The sequence below is a fragment of the Chiloscyllium punctatum genome, chromosome 24 (genome assembly GCF_047496795.1).
Source record: "Chiloscyllium punctatum isolate Juve2018m chromosome 24, sChiPun1.3, whole genome shotgun sequence".
NCBI classification, from domain to species: domain Eukaryota; kingdom Metazoa; phylum Chordata; class Chondrichthyes; order Orectolobiformes; family Hemiscylliidae; genus Chiloscyllium; species Chiloscyllium punctatum.
Window position 1 is genome coordinate 60,567,030 of NC_092762.1, and position 21,474 is coordinate 60,588,503.

Genomic DNA, 21,474 nt, shown 5'->3' on the forward strand with positions numbered 1-21,474 from the left:
TGTTTCTTGCCCCTCTCTCTTTGTTCCTGCACACCTCGCTCCTCCAGTATCGAATCATTGAACTACACTGAACCAAAGACACCTTCATGTTACTTGATCTTGGCCAGGCAGAGGTAAGGATTTTATAGCTGTCTTCAGCACCGATGGTCCTTTTGTTTTAAGAGAATAGGAACAGATGTAGTTGCATCTTCCCAACACAAATGAACCATGTTATGATCGTATTTGATTATCTTAAGTTGGTTGTTAGTTAAGAAGAAAAGAGAGGATATGGCAAAAGCAGGAAGAAAAGGGAGGGATAAAGAGAAAGAACGGAAGGGGCAAGTTATGTCAAATAAGGAGAACAAAAGACATTTGAAGGAAGATGAAAGAAAAGGAAGTGTAAAAAGGAGTACAAATAAAAAAGAAAGATGGCTTAGGGGATGTGAGAGAACTACAAATAAACATGAAAGATGGGTTGGGGGGGGGTGAGGGAGAGAGGGTAACAGACTCCGGTAATCTGTAAATGCCTCTTTCACCATCAATCCTGCAGTGTCTCTATCATTCTTCACCTTGCTATGTCTCTGTCCCACTTCACCGTGCTGTATCTCCATCCCGCTGCACCTTGCGGTACCGCTGTCCCTCTTCATCTTGCTGTATCTCGTGTCCCTCTACAACTTGCTGTATCTCGTGTCCCTCTGCACCTTCCTGTATCACTGTCCCTCTGCACCTTGCTGTATCTCTGTCCCTCTTCAACTTGCTGTATCTCGTGTCCCTTTTCAACTTGCTGCATCTCTTGTCCCTCTGCACCTTCCTGTATCTCAGTCCCTCTGCACCTTCCTGTATCTCTGTTCCTCTTCACCTTGCTGTGTCTCTGTCCCTCTGCACCTTGCTGTATCTCTGTCCCTCTCCAACTTGCTGTATCTCTGTCCCTCTTCACCTTGCTGTATCTCTGTCCCTCTGCACCTTGCTGTATCGCTGTCCCTCTGCACCTTGCTGTATCTCTGTCCCTCTTCACCTTGCTGTATCTCTGTCCCTCTACGCCTTGCTGTATCTCAGTCGCTCTTCACCTTGCTGTATCTCTGTCCCTCTTCACCTTGCTGTATCTCTGTCCCTCTTCACCTTGCTGTATCGCTGTCCCTCTGCACCTTGCTGTATCTCTGTCCCTCTTCACCTTGCTGTATCTCCGTCCCTCTTCGCCTTGCTGTATCTCTGTCCCTCTACGCCTTGCTGTATCTCAGTCGCTCTTCACCTTGCTGTATCTCTGTCCCTCTCCACCTTGCTGTATCTCTGTCCCTCTCCACCTTGCTGTATCTCTGTCCCTCTTCACCTTGCTGTATCTCTGTCCCTCTTAACCTTCCTGTATCTCCGTCCCTCCCCACCTTGCTGTATCTCAGTCGCTCTTCACCTTGCTGTATCTCAGTCGCTCTTCACCTTGCTGTATCTCTGTCCCTCTCCACCTTGCTGTATCTCTGTCCCTCTTCACCTTGCTGTATCTCTGTCCCTCTTAACCTTCCTGTACCTCCGTCCCTCCCCACCTTGCTGTATCTCAGTCGCTCTTCACCTTGCTGTATCTCAGTCGCTCTTCACCTTGCTGTATCTCTGTCCCTCTCCACCTTGCTGTATCTCTGTCCCTCTCCACCTTGCTGTATCTCTGTCCCTCTCCACCTTGCTGTATCTCTGTCCCTCTCCACCTTGCTGTATCTCTGTCCCTCTTCACCTTGCTGTATCTCTGTCCCTCTTAACCTTCCTGTATCTCCGTCCCTCCCCACCTTGCTGTATCTCAGTCGCTCTTCACCTTGCTGTATCTCAGTCGCTCTTCACCTTGCTGTATCTCTGTCCCTCTCCACCTTGCTGTATCTCTGTCCCTCTCCACCTTGCTCTATCTCTGTCCCTCTTCACCTTCCTGTATCTCTGTCCCTCTCCACCTTGCTCTATCTCTGTCCCTCTCCACCTTGCTGTATCTCTGTCCCTATCCACCTTGCTGTATCTCTGTCCCTCTTCACCTTGCTGTATCTCTGTCCCTCTTAACCTTCCTGTATCTCCGTCCCTCCCCACCTTGCTGTATCTCAGTCGCTCTTCACCTTGCTGTATCTCAGTCGCTCTTCACCTTGCTGTATCTCTGTCCCTCTCCACCTTGCTCTATCTCTGTCCCTCTCCACCTTGCTGTATCTCTGTCCCTCTCCACCTTGCTCTATCTCTGTCCCTCTCCACCTTGCTCTATCTCTGTCCCTCTCCACCTTGCTCTATCTCTGTCCCTCTCCACCTTGCTCTATCTCTGTCCCTCTTCACCTTGCTGTATCTCTGTCCCTCTTCACCTTGCTGTATCTCTGTCCCTCTCCACCTTGCTCTATCTCTGTCCCTCTCCACCTTGCTCTATCTCTGTCCCTCTCCACCTTGCTCTATCTCTGTCCCTCTTCACCTTGCTGTATCTCTGTCCCTCTTCACCTTGCTGTATCTCTGTCCCTCTTCACCTTGCTGTATCTCTGTCCCTCTTCGCCTTGCTGTATCTCTGTCCCTCTACGCCTTGCTGTATCTCAGTCGCTCTTCACCTTGCTGTATCTCTGTCCCTCTCCACCTTGCTGTATCTCTGTCCCTCTCCACCTTGCTGTATCTCTGTCCCTCTCCACCTTGCTCTATCTCTGTCCCTCTCCACCTTGCTGTATCTCTGTCCCTCTTCACCTTGCTCTATCTCTGTCCCTCTTCACCTTGCTGTATCTCTGTCCCTCTTCACCTTGCTGTATCTCTGTCCCTCTCCACCTTGCTCTATCTCTGTCCCTCTCCACCTTGCTGTATCTCTGTCCCTCTTCACCTTGCTGTATCTCTGTCCCTCTCCACCTTGCTCTATCTCTGTCCCTCTCCACCTTGCTGTATCTCTGTCCCTCTCCACCTTGCTCTATCTCTGTCCCTCTTCACCTTGCTCTATCTCTGTCCCTCTTCACCTTGCTGTATCTCTGTCCCTCTTCACCTTGCTGTATCTCTGTCCCTCTGCACCTTGCTGTATCTCTGTCCCTCTTCACCTTGCTGTATCTCTGTCCCTCTCCACCTTGCTCTATCTCAGTCGCTCTTCACCTTGCTGTATCTCTGTCCCTCTTCACCTTGCTGTATCTCTGTCCCTCTCCACCTTGCTCTATCTCAGTCGCTCTTCACCTTGCTGTATCTCTGTCCCTCTTCACCTTGCTGTATCTCTGTCCCTCTCCACCTTGCTGTATCTCTGTCCCTCTTCACCTTGCTGTATCTCTGTCCCTCTCCACCTTGCTCTATCTCAGTCGCTCTTCACCTTGCTGTATCTCTGTCCCTCTCCACCTTGCTGTATCTCTGTCCCTCTTCACCTTGCTGTATCCCTGTCCCTCTTCACCTTGCTGTATCTCTGTCCCTCTGCCCGTTGCTGTATCTGTGTCCCTCTTCACCTTGCTGTATCTGTGTCCCTCCTTACCTTGCTCTAACTCTGATCCTCTTCACTTGCTGTATCTCTGTCCCTCTTCACCTTGCTCTATCTCTGTCCCTCTTCACCTTGCTCTATCTCTGTCCCTCTTCACCTTGCTGTATCTGTGTCCCTCTTTACCTTGCTGTATCGCGTGTCCCTCCTTACCTTGCTCTAACTCTGATCCTCTTCACTTGCTGTATCTCTGTCCCTCTTCACCTTGCTGTATCTGTGTCCCTCTTCACCTTGCTGTATCTCTGTCCCTCTCCACCTTGCTCTATCTCTGTCCCTCTCCACCTTGCTGTATCTCTGTCCCTCTTCACCTTGCTGTATCGCGTGTCCCTCCTTACCTTGCTCTAACTCTGATCCTCTTCACTTGCTCTATCTCTGTCCCTCTCCACCTTGCTGTATCCCTGTCCCTCTCCACCTTGCTGTATCTCTGTCCCTCTCCACCTTGCTGTATCCCTGTCCCTCTCCACCTTGCTCTATCTCTGTCCCTCTTCACCTTGCTGTATCTCTGTCCCTCTTCACCTTGCTGTATCTCTGTCCCTCTTCACCTTGCTGTATCTCTGTCCCTCTCCACCTTGCTGTATCTCTGTCCCTCTCCACCTTGGTGTATCTCTGTCCCTCTTCACCTTGCTGTATCTCTGTCCCTCTCCACCTTGGTGTATCTCTGTCCCTCTTCACCTTGCTGTATCTCTGTCCCTCTTCACCTTGCTGTATCTCAGTCGCTCTTCACCTTGCTCTATCTCTGTCCCTCTCCACCTTGCTGTATCTCTGTCCCTCTTCACCTTGCTGTATCTCTGTCCCTCTCCACCTTGCTCTATCTCTGTCCCTCTCCACCTTGCTGTATCTCTGTCCCTCTCCACCTTGCTCTATCTCTGTCCCTCTCCACCTTGCTCTATCTCTGTCCCTCTCCACCTTGCTGTATCTCTGTCCCTCTTCACCTTGCTGTATCTCAGTCGCTCTTCACCTTGCTGTATCTCTGTCCCTCTGCACCTTGCTGTATCTCTGTCCCTCTCCACCTTGCTCTATCTCTGTCCCTCTCCACCTTGGTGTATCTCTGTCCCTCTTCACCTTGCTGTATCTCTGTCCCTCTCCACCTTGCTCTATCTCTGTCCCTCTTCACCTTGCTCTATCTCTGTCCCTCTCCACCTTGGTGTATCTCTGTCCCTCTTCACCTTGCTCTATCTCTGTCCCTCTCCACCTTGCTGTATCTCTGTCCCTCTGCACCTTGCTGTATCTCTGTCCCTCTCCACCTTGCTGTATCTCTGTCCCTCTCCACCTTGCTGTATCTCTGTCCCTCTCCACCTTGCTGTATCTCTGTCCCTCTTCACCTTGCTGTATCTCTGTCCCTCTCCACCTTGCTCTATCTCTGTCCCTCTGCACCTTGCTCTATCTCTGTCCCTCTCCACCTTGCTGTATCTCTGTCCCTCTCCACCTTGCTGTATCTCTGTCCCTCTCCACCTTGCTCTATCTCTGTCCCTCTCCACCTTGGTGTATCTCTGTCCCTCTTCACCTTGCTCTATCTCTGTCCCTCTCCACCTTGCTGTATCTCTGTCCCTCTGCACCTTGCTGTATCTCTGTCCCTCTCCACCTTGCTGTATCTCTGTCCCTCTCCACCTTGCTCTATCTCTGTCCCTCTCCACCTTGCTGTATCTCTGTCCCTCTCCACCTTGGTGTATCTCTGTCCCTCTCCACCTTGCTCTATCTCTGTCCCTCTTCACCTTGCTGTATCTCTGTCCCTCTCCACCTTGCTCTATCTCGTGTCCCTCTTCACCTTGCTGTATCTCTGTCCCTCTCCACCTTGCTCTATCTCTGTCCCTCTGCACCTTGCTGTATCTCTGTCCCTCTCCACCTTGCTGTATCTCTGTCCCTCTCCACCTTGCTCTATCTCTGTCCCTCTCCACCTTGCTGTATCTCTGTCCCTCTGCACCTTGCTGTATCTCTGTCCCTCTCCACCTTGCTCTATCTCTGTCCGTCTGCACCTTGCTCTATCTCTGTCCCTCTGCACCTTGCTCTATCTCTGTCCCTCTCCACCTTGCTCTATCTCTGTCCCTCTCCACCTTGCTCTATCTCTGTCCCTCTTCACCTTGCTGTATCTCTGTCCCTCTCCACCTTGCTCTATCTCTGTCCCTCTCCACCTTGCTCTATCTCTGTCCCTCTCCACCTTGCTCTATCTCTGTCCCTCTGCACCTTGCTCTATCTCTGTCCCTCTGCACCTTGCTCTATCTCTGTCCCTCTGCACCTTGCTCTATCTCTGTCCCTCTCCACCTTGCTGTATCTCTGTCCCTCTGCACCTTGCTCTATCTCTGTCCCTCTCCACCTTGGTGTATCTCAGTCCCTCTCCACCTTGCTCTATCTCTGTCCCTCTCCACCTTGCTGTATCTCTGTCCCTCTCCACCTTGCTCTATCTCTGTCCCTCTCCACCTTGCTGTATCTCTGTCCCTCTCCACCTTGCTCTATCTCTGTCCCTCTCCACCCTGCTGTATCTCTGTCCCTCTCCACCTTGCTCTATCTCTGTCCCTCTCCACCTTGCTGTATCTCTGTCCCTCTCCACCTTGCTCTATCTCTGTCCCTCTCCACCTTGCTGTATCTCTGTCCCTCTCCACCTTGCTGTATCTCTGTCCCTCTTCACCTTGCTCTATCTCTGTCCCTCTTCACCTTGCTGTATCTCTGTCCCTCTCCACCTTGCTGTATCTCTGTCCCTCTCCACCTTGCTCTATCTCTGTCCCTCTTCACCTTGCTGTATCTCTGTCCCTCTCCACCTTGCTCTATCTCTGTCCCTCTTCACCTTGCTGTATCTCTGTCCCTCTCCACCTTGCTCTATCTCTGTCCCTCTCCACCTTGCTGTATCTCTGTCCCTCTCCACCTTGCTCTATCTCTGTCCCTCTTCACCTTGGTGTATCTCAGTCCCTCTTCACCTTGCTGTATCTCTGTCCCTCTTCACCTTGCTGTATCTCTGTCCCTCTCCACCTTGCTGTATCTCTGTCCCTCTCCACCTTGCTGTATCTCTGTCCCTCTCCACCTTGCTGTATCTCTGTCCCTCTTCACCTTGCTCTATCTCTGTCCCTCTTCACCTTGCTGTATCTCTGTCCCTCTCCACCTTGCTCTATCTCTGTCCCTCTTCACCTTGCTGTATCTCTGTCCCTCTCCACCTTGCTCTATCTCTGTCCCTCTCCACCTTGCTCTATCTCTGTCCCTCTCCACCTTGCTCTATCTCTGTCCCTCTTCACCTTGGTGTATCTCAGTCCCTCTTCACCTTGCTGTATCTCTGTCCCTCTCCACCTTGCTGTATCTCTGTCCCTCTCCACCTTGCTGTATCTCTGTCCCTCTCCACCTTGCTGTATCTCTGTCCCTCTTCACCTTGCTCTATCTCTGTCCCTCTTCACCTTGCTCTATCTCTGTCCCTCTTCACCTTGCTGTATCTCTGTCCCTCTCCACCTTGCTCTATCTCTGTCCCTCTCCACCTTGCTGTATCTCTGTCCCTCTTCACCTTGCTGTATCTCTGTCCCTCTTCACCTTGCTCTATCTCTGTCCCTCTTCACCTTGCTGTATCTCTGTCCCTCTCCACCTTGCTCTATCTCTGTCCCTCTTCACCTTGCTGTATCTCTGTCCCTCTCCACCTTGCTGTATCTCTGTCCCTCTCCACCTTGGTGTATCTCTGTCCCTCTCCACCTTGCTGTATCTCTGTCCCTCTCCACCTTGCTCTATCTCTGTCCCTCTTCACCTTGCTGTATCTCTGTCCCTCTCCACCTTGCTCTATCTCTGTCCCTCTCCACCTTGCTGTATCTCTGTCCCTCTCCACCTTGCTCTATCTCTGTCCCTCTTCACCTTGGTGTATCTCAGTCCCTCTTCACCTTGCTGTATCTCTGTCCCTCTTCACCTTGCTGTATCTCTGTCCCTCTCCACCTTGCTGTATCTCTGTCCCTCTCCACCTTGCTGTATCTCTGTCCCTCTCCACCTTGCTGTATCTCTGTCCCTCTTCACCTTGCTCTATCTCTGTCCCTCTTCACCTTGCTCTATCTCTGTCCCTCTTCACCTTGCTGTATCTCTGTCCCTCTCCACCTTGCTCTATCTCTGTCCCTCTCCACCTTGCTGTATCTCTGTCCCTCTTCACCTTGCTGTATCTCTGTCCCTCTTCACCTTGCTCTATCTCTGTCCCTCTTCACCTTGCTGTATCTCTGTCCCTCTCCACCTTGCTCTATCTCTGTCCCTCTTCACCTTGCTGTATCTCTGTCCCTCTCCACCTTGCTGTATCTCTGTCCCTCTCCACCTTGGTGTATCTCTGTCCCTCTCCACCTTGCTGTATCTCTGTCCCTCTCCACCTTGCTGTATCTCTGTCCCTCTCCACCTTGCTCTATCTCTGTCCCTCTGCACCTTGCTGTATCTCTGTCCCTCTCCACCTTGCTCTATCTCTGTCCCTCTTCACCTTGGTGTATCTCAGTCCCTCTTCACCTTGCTGTATCTCTGTCCCTCTTCACCTTGGTGTATCTCTGTCCCTCTCCACCTTGCTCTATCTCTGTCCCTCTCCACCTTGCTGTATCTCTGTCCCTCTTCACCTTGGTGTATCTCTGTCCCTCTCCACCTTGCTGTATCTCTGTCCCTCTCCACCTTGCTCTATCTCTGTCCCTCTCCACCTTGCTGTATCTCTGTCCCTCTTCACCTTGCTGTATCTCTGTCCCTCTCCACCTTGCTCTATCTCTGTCCCTCTCCACCTTGCTGTATCTCTGTCCCTCTTCACCTTGCTGTATCTCGTGTCCCTCTCCACCTTGCTCTATCTCTGTCCCTCTCCACCTTGCTGTATCTCTGACCCTCTCCACCTTGCTCTATCTCTGTCCCTCTCCACCTTGCTGTATCTCTGTCCCTCTCCACCTTGCTGTATCTCTGTCCCTCTCCACCTTGCTGTATCTCTGTCCCTCTCCACCTTGCTCTATCTCTGTCCCTCTCCACCTTGCTCTATCTCTGTCCCTCTTCACCTTGCTGTATCTCTGTCCCTCTTCACCTTGCTCTATCTCTGTCCCTCTCCACCTTGCTCTATCTCTGTCCCTCTCCACCTTGCTCTATCTCTGTCCCTCTTCACCTTGCTGTATCTCTGTCCCTCTCCACCTTGCTGTATCTCTGTCCCTCTTCACCTTGCTGTATCTCTGTCCCTCTTCACCTTGCTGTATCTCTGTCCCTCTCCACCTTGCTCTATCTCTGTCCCTCTGCACCTTGCTCTATCTCTGTCCCTCCTCACCTTGCTGTATCTCTGTCCCTCTCCACCTTGCTCTATCTCTGTCCCTCTCCACCTTGCTGTATCTCTGTCCCTCTTCACCTTGCTGTATCTCTGTCCCTCTGCACCTTGCTGTATCTCTGTCCCTCTCCACCTTGCTCTATCTCTGTCCCTCTTCACCTTGCTGTATCTCTGTCCCTCTCCACCTTGCTGTATCTCTGTCCCTCTTCACCTTGCTGTATCTCTGTCCCTCTTCACCTTGCTGTATCTCTGTCCCTCTCCACCTTGCTCTATCTCTGTCCCTCTGCACCTTGCTCTATCTCTGTCCCTCCTCACCTTGCTGTATCTCTGTCCCTCTCCACCTTGCTCTATCTCTGTCCCTCTCCACCTTGCTGTATCTCTGTCCCTCCTCACCTTGCTGTATCTCTGTCCCTCTCCACCTTGCTCTATCTCTGTCCCTCTCCACCTTGCTGTATCTCTGTCCCTCTTCACCTTGCTGTATCTCTGTCCCTCTTCACCTTGCTCTATCTCTGTCCCTCCTCACCTTGCTGTATCTCTGTCCCTCTCCACCTTGCTCTATCTCTGTCCCTCTCCACCTTGCTGTATCTCTGTCCCTCTTCACCTTGCTGTATCTCTGTCCCTCTTCACCTTGCTGTATCTCTGTCCCTCTTCACCTTGCTCTATCTCTGTCCCTCTTCACCTTGCTCTATCTCTGTCCCTCTACGCCTTGCTTTCTTTTTGTAATTACCGCCCGATATGTTTTCACCTCGCAGCATTGTTTCGATACCTCTTACCCGTGCTGTACTCTGGAGAAATCATCACAAATACTACATTGATACAATGAGACCTCATGAGCGTCACTTTCCCAGGGGTAATAAATATGGCTAGCCACAACAAAGAATGAACTTTTGTTTCCTTAGGCCTCTTCACCTTCCCACGTTGCAGCGCCTGCTTTATGGACCTGGGACAAGTGGGGTGGAAGGTCTGGGCCATTTCCTCCTATTTCCTCCAGGAAGTAATGGTCAATGATGCATCAACGAGAAATGGGGTCGATGGAGCTTGGAAGTTTGCAGGTTATGGTTGTTTGGGTGTAGGAATTAAAGGGACACAAGATTTTCCCTTTTATGCAGGTCATTGATGGTTTTTCTTTGTTGGAAAATTTAATTTCCACTGGCAAAAGCAGCTGAACTGTCAGCGCTGGTGATGTCTTTTCATGGAGTCTGCAGCACAGAAGACTGTAGTGATAGGAATGAGGTTGGCTGAATGGATCTCATTGAGTATGAGTGCCCTGGTTGGGACTGTTACCCTGGGCCAATCAGGGAGACCTAATTGACAGATATAAACAGGGGTCTCATCCCCAGTGGAGGGCTCTATACGCGGGGGTCCTCCCCCTTTCTCTCGGGGATCTGGGGTGGAGGGTGCTGCACGCAGCAGTCCCCTGCAACCGCAGATTGCGGTGGTTCACGGACTCCCAACCCAACTGCTTGTTCTGTGGCGTTGTGGAGTCCGTGGACCATGTCTATATTGGGTGTGGGCGTTTGCACTCCCTTTTTGATTTTCTCAGAAACCTTCTCCTCTGTTTCTGGCTGCACTTCAGTCCCACGCTCCTGATCTTCGGGCACCCGGTACGGAGGAGGGAGGGCAGGTCCGAGGACCTCCTCGTGGGTCTGCTCCTGGGCCTGGCCAAACTGGCCATCAACAGGTCCAGGCAGCGGGCTGTGGAGGAGGTCGTTAGGGCCGACTGCCTGCCCCTCTTCCGGGGTTACGTTAGAGCCCGGGTGTCCTTGAAGAAGGAGCACGCGGTGTCCACCAACACCCTGGAGTCGTTCAGGGAGAGGTGGGCGCCGCAGGGAGTGGAGTGTATTATTTCCCCGTCCAACTCTATTTTGATTTAGTCCTTACCCTCCCCTTCACCGTTTTGATCACACAGCATTGCCCTTTTGATGCGAAGGGCAGTGCTTGTCACTAGCCACTCGGGTGTTTAAAAAAAAAGAAAAAAAAAGAAAAATAAACAGGGGTCTCATCCCCAGTGGAGGGCTCTATACGCAGGGGTCCTCCCCCTTTCTCTCGGGGATCTGGGGTGGAGGGTGCTGCATGCAGCAGTCCCCTGCAACCGCAGGTTGCGGTGGTTCACGGACTCCCAGCCCAACTGCTTGTTCTGTGGCACTGTGGAGTCCGTGGACCATGTATATATTGGGTGTGGGCGTTTGCACTCCCTTTTTGATTTTCTGAAAAACCTCCTCCTCTGCTTTTGGTTGCACTTCAGTCCCACGCTCCTGATCTTCGGGCACCCGGTACGGAGGAGGGAGGGCAGGTCCGAGGACCTCCTCGTGGGTCTGCTCCTGGGCCTGACCAAACTGGCCATCAACAGGTCCAGGCAGCGGGCCGGAGGGGGTCGTTAGGGCCGACTGCCTGCCCCTCTTCCGGGGTTACGTTAGAGCCCGGGTGTCCTTGGAGAAGGAGCACGCGGTGTCCACCAACACCCTGGAGTCGTTCAGGGAGAGGTGGGCGCCGCAGGGAGTGGAGTGCATTATTTCCCCCTCCAACTCTATTTTGATTTAGTCCCTCCCCTCCCCTTCACTGTTTTGATCACACAGCATTGCCCTTTGATGTGAAGGGCAGTGCTTGTCACTAGCCACTCGGGTGTTTTCCTATCTTCTTGGTGGTGGAAATTGAATAAAGGTTCGTGCACTTTGTGTCTTTCACTGTGTCTCACACCTGCACACACACACCATGAGTGCTGGGGAAAAAATAAGCACTACCGCAGTTAGGCGGTAGTGTGGGGGTAAAAAAGGAAAAAATAAAATAAAAAACTGTCGCTTGGGGTATCATCAGAGTGCACCCTCTTCCAGCAGACAATGGAAAACTTTTTCTAAGGGCTACCCCGGGTTGCCATTTATCTGGATGATGTGCTAATAACTGGAAAGACCAATTAAGGCCACTTGGAGAATTTGGACATGTTGCTTAAATGTTTCTCCCAGGCAGATGTATGCCTTAGAAGGGAAAAATGTGTGTTAAAAGTATCCCAAGTGACTTACTCGGGCTACAGAGCTGACAAGACCAGGTTACACCCATTGGAAAAAAAAGTGAAGACAATGAAAGGGGCTCTAGCTCCTACATCTCGACAAGAGCTTAGGTCTTTCTTTGGGTTGGTGAATTATTACTGAATTTCATACATAACCTGGCCCCTATCTTGGCAAGCTTACAGCTGCTATTGAAAACGGCTCAACCTTGAAAATGAAAAATAGTCAAGAAGTAACTTTTAGGGAAATGGCAAAGCAGCTATCGTCATCTAAGGTGTTGGCCCACTACAATCCCAAGTGAGATGTGGTGCTGACATGTGACGCTTCCCTGTGCAGTGTTGGCTCACCAGTGGCCCAATGGAGAGGAATGCCCAATAGCGTATGCTTCCTGGACTTTGGCTGATGCCAAGCGCAAATACATGCAGATAGAGAAAGAAGGTTTGGCGGTCATCTTTGCTGTGAGAAAGTTCCACTAATACCTTTACGAATGTAACTTTGTAATAGTAACAGACCACAAACCTCTGCCGGTGCTGCTTAAAGAAGGCTAGGTCATGTCGCCCATAACTTCTGGCTGAATTGAGCAGGGGGCCCTTATTCTCAGTATGCACAATTACCAGTTGGAACACCATGCAGGAGGCCAAGTCACAAAAGGGGACACCGTGAACTGCCTCCCACTGGCAGATAGACCAATGGTGGTGCCTTCCCTGGAAGTGTCCATTCTGGTTTTAAATGTTCTGGACCCCTTCCAGTCACCACTGACGATATCAGACTGTGGATGCAAAGACATCTGGTCCTGGCAAAAACAGCTGGTGGCGATGGAGGAAACAAAAAGCCCACACAACCAGAATTAAATACCTTTCTAGACCCAATGAGACCAGATCACCGTAAAGGGACAGCATTTTATTATTGGGAGCTTCAAAATAAAGAGGTTGGCAAGGAGTTCTGTCCAGTATCCAGGATTGGATGCTGACGTAGCCGTGTTGTCAGGACGATGCCCAAAGTGGCAACAAGGACAAATATTACTGCCAGCAGCTCCCCACATTCGTGGGGTAATCCCTCAAGTCAGTTACACAATGATTATGCAGGTCCTTTTGTGGGTTCAATCTTCCTGGTTATTGGGGATGCCCAGTCAAACTGGTTGGACGTGCATAAAATTCATTCAGCAAACCCAGGGATGATGATTGAAAAGTTTCAAGCGCCTTTTACAATACACGGATTCCAGAAGTATTGGACATGGGTGACGGGATGTCATTTACCAGCTGGGAACTTGAGTGTTTCCTAAAGTCGAATGACATTCAGCATGTTCCGACAGCTCCATACCATCCATCGTCCAGTAACATGATGGAAACAACAGTCTAAACATTGAAGGCAGACTAACCAAACAGCCTACAGCCTCACTCAATACCCACCAAACTGTTCCAATTCCTGCTGATTATAGGACCACCCCTCACACTACAAGGATAGCTCCAGCAGAGTCGCTAATGGGGGGAAGACGCCGCACCAGGTTGAAACAGATCTTTCCGGACACTGAGGGGAAGAGAGTGAAATGGCATCAGGAATGCCAATACCAGCCATTTGCCTCCTCTAAGCGAGAGAGACAATTTACTTCAGGTGACAGAGTTTGGTGTCAAAACCACAGAAATGGCCCTGCATGGATACCAGCAATGTCAACACAAGGTCAGGTCCAGTGACATACAAAGTTCAGGTAGGTGAGGCGGTCCTGAGCAAACATGTGGACCATATGAAAGCTGCTACCTCGCAAACGGGGCAGGAGCAAAACCTGCCCCCTCAGAACTGGCAGAAAGGCTGTCAGAAACCGTGGGCTCTCCCCCTCCATTGAGCATCAAAGAAACCTCAGAGTTCGACGTGGATCAGCCGTATCACAGCCTTGACACCGTTACCAACTGAAGAAGAGGAGGAATGTTTTCTGAGCTGCTCCAGGTGCAAGAGACAGGCTACAGTCCAGTACATGCCACCTGTGTCCCAGTCACAGTAATTGGACCTGGGGCAAAAATATCCCAGGAGAAGCGACTAGAAAAAACACAGGCCTATATCCCTGGAGTTGGGCAGGAAGGGATGTAGTGATCGGAACGGGTTTGGCCAGGTGGATCTCATTGAGTATGAGCTCCCTGATTGGGCTATTAACCTGGGCCAATCAGGGAGCTCTGGCTGACTGGTACAAACAGAAGCCTCAGGGATTCTCCTCACTTTAGGGACTGGCTCTGAGCTAGCAGGTCAGAGTGCACGTACTGTGTGCATGTAAGTAAAGGGTGTCTTGGTAATGGGATGCTGGCCTCCTTCAAGTTATTTCATTGACCATGCAGCCCAGCTGACCTGTTCTTGTGCTCATGCTGCACAAGAGTCCCCTTCTATCCTGCTTCATCCAAACTCGAATGGATATACTTCTAATACACCCAACAACAGTTGCATAATGTAGCTGAGTGTCATGAAGAGACATGGCAGCCTCACAGAGGTACTGTGTCTTGTAAATTGCATGGAAAATGTTTGGCATTGCAGATTAGTCACATTGGGCAAAGCAGGACTCCCTGAAGACTTGTTCCTGAGCCAAAACCTTCCACCTAATTCTTTCTTTAAACAAACAGCAATGATGATTTGAAAAGCCAATAGTCCATTGTAAATGTTTTACCAGACGGCAAGGCTTACAAGTTGTTCCACAGGGAGAGCTGTCTGCTCAAAAGAACATGTCATTAATTTCAGTTTGTAGTGTTTTGGAGAAGGCTGGTACTGGAAAGCAGACAAACATTCCTGGGAAATGTTGTAACATTTACTCACAGAACCAATACACCGACAAAATCTACTTTTGAAGTGGGGACGGCAAAGTTTTGGCTGAAATGTGTATTTTTCGTGTTTGAACTTCACAGATCACAATACGCACGTGTACCTGGCCACTCCAAATTAATCCCAGGCTGCATTCTGTGAATTGTATCAGTGAGATTCAATTTATTGCCATGGAACTGGAACAAGAACCACTAATATTTACATATCCTGCATAACAAGTGTGTATCCTGCTGAAACACTAACAGTAAAACATGCCCTGCATACACATGATAAACACCCCAGAGTACAGTGTACACAATACATGCATGATAAATACACACACTATCATGTACCCTTCCTACATATCACAGAAACATAATAGGGTTATGGCATAGTTGGAGTCCATTCAACCCATCATGTCCACAATGACTTTTCAATGACAAGTATACATCATTGCCTGCTGACAATTTCCTGCTATTTCCCCTTTGCGTATTATTTCTATTCAAATATTCATCTAAAATCCTCTGGAATATCTGAATTAAACCTCCTTCCACCACATGTCCATGCAGTATATTCCTTACCCTAATTACTTATTGTGTGACGGAGGGTTTTTCTTTCCTCATATTTGCTCCTTTTGCAAATCACTTTAAATCTGAGCCCTCTTGTTCTTGATCCTTTCACAAGTGAGAACAGATTCTCTCTACCCACTTTATCCAACCCCCTTATGTTCTAAAATGTTTTATCAGATCTCCTTTTAGCTTTCTTGTTTCCAAAGACAACAGTTCCAATTTCTTCAATCTCTCTTCATTATAACTAACATTTCTCATCCCTGGAGCCATTCTTTGTAAATCGTTTCAGCACCCTCTCCAATGCATTCATATCTCTTCCATAACGCAGCGCTCACAATTGTATATAGCATTCTAGCTGAGGTCCAACAAGTGTCTCATACAAATTCAATATCAACCTCTTTGCTATTGTACTCTAAGCTTTATTAATAAAATCTAGGATATTGTATGTTTTATTAATTGCTGTGTCAACCTGTCCTGCCTCTTGTTAGTGATCTGTGCATAATGAAGCCCACTCCCTCTGCTCCTGCATTCCCTTTAGAATTGTACCCCACTTCTCACGTTGTCTGACAATGTTCTTCCTACCAAAATGCGTTACTTCACACTTCACTGCATTGAACCCCATCTGCCACCTATCTACCCACTCCACCAACTTGTCTATGTCTTTTTGGAATCATCCTCACAGGTCACAATTCTTCAAAATGTCATACCATCTGCAGACTTTGAAATTGTCCCCTACATACCAAGATCCAGACCAAATATAAGCAAGGATCTCAATACTGACCTGTAGGGAACTCCACTACAAATCTTCCTCTAGGCTGAGAAATATTCATTGACCATTGCTCTCTGTATGCTATCACTCTATCAATTTTGAATCACATTGCTAACATTCCTTGTGTTTCATGAGCTATAACTTTCTTCAAAAGTCTGTTGTGTGGCACTGTATCAAACACTTTCCAAACATCCATGTATATCACATCAACAGGATTCCTCTCATTGAACCTTTCTGTTACCATGTGCATGCATACACAAGACAGTCAATTCTGCTGTAACATGGTAGTTCCATTCTCATGCAATCCCACGTTATAAGAAAGTCGTGTAATAGCAGCACCATTTAAACTGATGGGGCCAGAGTTGCGTTATAACCAATAAATACTTTAATACTTGGTGCTTTAGAAAGAGTGTCCCCAATTTGTCAATCATGTTATAGAGAATTTGCATTAATGAAATGTGTGTTTGAGCAGGAAGTCCTATACTGTAAATTATTCGTGCACACATGCTGATCACTGTATATATTTTGTACACACATATCAAACACATATGGTAATGTAAAACCTCCAATCACATATGACAATGGACACTAGTTATCAAAAATTCCACCCATACAGATTCACCTAGTTAATGTTCATGACTGAGCAGAAACAAATCCTAGTTTACATGTACTGACCATGATAAATGGGCATAAGTGTAGGCAGGCCTACACTACAATATCTTTATTGGATGCCAATCCCCAGGGATCTGGTGTTGTAATATGGGAATCAGGCAGGAATGTTAACTGATGGAATTAGGGATTACTGTCAGTCTATGCTGGTAGCAGTCTCAGCTGCGTCAACAGACTTCAATGGGTTCAATTTCTACTCCACAGATTTAAACACACTCACCTGGTGTGGTACTGAGGGACTATGGAGCTGCTGTATTTCCAAAGAGGTGATAAACTTTGCTTGTCTACTCTCTTATGTGTACATAAAAGATCCCATGGCATTTTTCAAAGAAAGGGAGGGGTGTTTTCTCCAGTGTCCAAGCCAATATTTATCTCTGAGAAACAATCTGGCCATTATCACATTGTCATCTGTGTGAGTTTGTTGTGTATGAATTCTTTGCTGTGTTCCCTTGCGTTACACTTGACTTCACTGACTTCTCAGGTTCTTCACTGGCCTGTAAAGTGCTGTGAGACATCTTGAGTTCATGAAATGTACTCCATCAAGTCTTTTTCAAGAGTTCTGGGGATCTGGTGTGGTATGCGGGAGATCAGTTATGATAATGTGAGGATGAGATGTGTTAATCATGCAATTAAGGATGATATTGAGGGGTCCAACATGGGTAATCTAGAGATTAGGTTTGGACAATCTCAAGATTAAGTATGGCTAATGAAGGGGCATCATCATTTCTGTACAGATACTTTTGTCCGAATATTTCCAGCATTTTCTAACATCTTGCATTGTTCCCCATTTTGTCCGTGCATTGCACAAAACACAAGGGAAAATTAATCCCAGCTGCATTCTCCATGACAACACATCAATCAATCAGAGTCAACTTGCTAAACAGTCAGCTCCAGTTTCTTATGCAGTATAAATTGTTGCTCCCAATTGAAACTTGACATTTGAGCATCTGTCCTGATGAGTGCAAATGTAAAATTTCAACTGCATGTCTCTTTTTCAATGATGTTCAAATCTAGCCATCACTTCTCTTCAAAACCCAATGGGTTATATCTTACATAACGGCTAGGTGCCAAACTTCAACAAGAGTTGAGCATTGTAGTCCATAAACTCTCTATTTGTCTAGGACTTCCACTAATGCCTTTAGCAATTAAAAAAGTGAAACCTGAAATGGAATCACAAACTGTGAATCATGAATCAAAATCTAAACCAGTCTTGTACAACGCACTGATGTACATGGAACAATGTGCTCAGGCAGATGTGTATATGATGATGTCTGTACAGGATGCAGTTAAGAACTCCTACAGATCCAACATTTTTTGATTAGCTTTGGAATGTATTCACCTAGGCAAAATATTTTGGGCAAGTCTTCAATAAAATTATCTTGAGTGCTGTCTGACGGGTTGATCTCATGTATAGATGCCTTTAAGGCAGGAAACTGATGTTGTGTGAATTACAGAAGAATGCTCACCCAATGATCTGTATCAATAACTCATGCGTCAGGAGTTTAACAGTTCATATTGTGCTGTGCCAAGGGAAGAAGAAAGTCAGCAAAGAAACAGATGGACACATTGCAGAGGAGAATTGTGTTGCCAGAAACAGAGACATAGGTTAACTTAAACACTAAAAAAGAGAATGAATAGAAATCACTGACTGGAGGTGAATAAATTCAAAACAAGAAACAAAATAATGTATGACATTAATTAGCATATGTAATAAGTATGAAAAGTTGTCAAAGGAATTTACAATGGATTAATTAGGGAGTAAATAATTGAGGTGTTTAAGCACATGTTAAGGAATTAATAGGATAGTTAGAGAGTAACTATCTCCTCTGATAGAAGAGCCCAGAATGAGGGAACACGATCTTCACAACTAAGCTAGACTAGTCAGGGATAATGTCAGGCAGTACGCTAATTAGGATGGTCGAAATTGGGAATATTACCTAAGAGCTGTTGAGGCTGTGGTCAATTTTAAAAATTGAGAATGCAAATCATCTGTGAGGGGGTTATGGCTTCAGAACCAAGATGGGTAGATGGGACCTGGGTGCAGATCATCCATGACCAGGCTGAACAATGGAACAGGCTTCATGAACTGAAGGGCCTGCTCCTGTTTCTGTGTTGATGACATTGCCTGATGTCCACAATGTGACAGTTAGAAACCACCTTGGCATTTCCCCTCAAAACCTACAAAGTACAAATATGGAGCAAGTCTGAGATGATTGAGCATCAAGTCTATCACCTTTCCCAGACCATACTAAATTACTTCTTCCTTTGGAGTTCACTATAAAATTTGAAGATGCCACAAGACTCAAGCACAAAGAGATACCACTAATAAAGCTAGCTGCAAGTATTACAATTATTCATTCACTGAGCTCTTTCAGAAACACAATTGGAACATGAATATTGATGGTTACCACATTTTATTACATTGCAAGAATCTCACTATTAGTTTTCTATCAAGATTCCTCTGTCCATCATACTGAAATGCTTTAATAATCTTTGCAGCTGAGCAATGAATTTCACTGGCTCTGGACTGCACCAAGAAGAGATGTTCTGCAAGTTTATGTTGCAGTTATACCAAACAAAATATTCAACATTTTAAATATGTTAGTTTATGAGGCAGGGTGTGAATCTGTGAATAAATTTCATATGTTTCAGCTATCTGAGACAATCTCAGGTATTTTGAACAATAGCAAAAGGTGGCACAATTAAATCACAAAGAAACAGTCTACACACGTCCGGCTAATGGGCAGTAAACAGAGATCCGGAATAAATAGTCATTTCAGGTTGGAAGTTTAAAACTAGAAGGGTATCAAAGGGTCAGTGCTTGAGCCTCAGCTAGTTACAATCTCAGTCATGACTTAAATGAAGCGATCAAGTGCGATGTATCTAAATTTGCTCATGATACAAAGCTTCGTGGAAAAGTAAGTTGTGAAGAGAGCACAAAGAGGCTGCAAGGGAGTTTAGGACATGTGAGTTGACAATAACATTGCAATGAAATATATTGTGAGAGAAATGTGAAGTTAACCAAGTTGGAAGGAAAAATAGAAAAACAAAATGCTTTTAAATGGCAAGATATTGGGAAAGTTTGGTATTCAGAGAAAATTGGTTATTTTTGCACACGATCACAATAAGTTTACATGCAGATCCAGCAATTAGGATTATAAATTATATGCTAGTCAGAAGTGCATCATGATTGGAGTACAAGAATGAGGAAGTCTTTCTGTAATTACATGGGACATGGTGGGATCATAGCTAGTGTATTGTGCACAGCTTTGCTCTCCTTTGTGAAGAAAGGATATGCTTGAAGGAGTGCCACAGTGGTTCACTAAGACAAATTCCTGAGATCAGGAGATTGACCCACGAAGAGGTTTGGAATAGACTAGGCTTTTGTTTGCAAGAATTTAGAACACTGAGCATTGAACAAATGTAAAATTCTTAACTTTAGATAATGATGGAAGGATGTTTCCTCTGATTGAGAAGCCTAGTATGAAGGGCTAAGGTCTCCAAATAATGGGTCAATTATTTAGGATGAAGAAAAGGAGAAATGTCTTCACTTGAATAGCAGTGGGTAGATTGCTTACAGCACAGAAGGAGACCATCAAGCCCATCAAGCCCATATCAGGTCCAACATTCCCTCTAATTGATTATTCTTCTGCATGGACCTCTGTGCACTGTGCACGACAATGGATCCCAAAAGGAGAAGCCAATGCATTGACACAATCAGCAGGCGTGGAATCTCTCATCTGCTGCACAGTGGCAAGGGCCTGCTGCCTAAAGGGAACATTGGCTGGCTCTCTGCAACAGCAATCCAACTGGCCCTGGCCCTTTCCTTAAGATCCAGCAATTTGTTTTCCCTCAAGTATTTATCTCATTCCAATTTGAAAACCATGATTGAATCTGCCTCCACCAAACTCCCTGAAAAAACATTCCCAATCATTACCACATGCTGTCAAAAAGGTTTTTTCCTCATGTCACTTTTGGATTTTTTTTGCTAAACACCTAAAATCTGTAGATCCTGGTTCTAAACCATTTTGCTAAGAAGGGGACAGTTTCTCTCTAAGTAATCTATCGCGATCATTCACAATTTTGAACATTTGTATCAATTTTCCTGTCAATCTTTAAATAAAGTAGGTGCTCGTTTCCTGGGATGGGGTTTTCAAGACAAGGAGACATTTTTAAGGGGAGAGAAGAGAGATTTTAAAAAGACAATGTGAGGCAGGTTTTTTACACAGAGGGTGGTTTGCGTGTGGAATAAGTTTCCTGAGGAAGTGTGGATATGGGTACAACTACAATGTTTAAAAGACATTTAGATGTGTACATGAATAGGAAAAGTTTGGAAGTCTGTGGGGCCAGGAGCAGGCTAGTGGTACTATTTTAGTTTGGGATTATGCTTGGCATGTGCTGGTTGGTCTGACGGGTCTGTTTCTGTGCTGGATGACTCTATGATCCTACGACAATCCAAAGTTCCCCAATCTTTCTATGAAACTGAAATTCCATATTCCCAGAACCATTCTTGTAAATCTTTTCTCTGCTATCTCTAAGGCCTGCACCTTCTTTGTAAAGTATGCTACTGAACAAAGAGACCTTGGAGTGCAGGTTCATTGATCCGTGAAAGTGGAGTCTCAGGTAGATAGGATAGTGAAGAAGGCATTTGGTATGCTTTCCTTTATTGGTCAGTGCGTTGAGCACAGGAGTTGGGAGGTCATGTTGTGGCCACTTTTGGAATACTGCGCTCAATTCTGGTCTCCCTTCTATTGGAAGGATGTTGTGAAACTTGAAAAGGTTCAGCAAAGAATTACTAGGATGTTGTCAGGGTTGGAGAGTTGAGCTATTGGGAGAAGTTGAATAGACTGGGGCTATTTTCTCTAGAGTATCAGAGATTGAGGAGTGACCATATAGAGGTCTATAAAATCGAGAGGGGCATGGATGGGGTAAATAAACAACGTCTTTTTCCCAGAGTTGGAATGCCAAAAACTAGAGGGCATAAGTTTAAGTTGAGAGGGTAAACATCAAAAAGGGCTCTAAGGGGCAACTTTTTCATGCTGAGGGTGGTG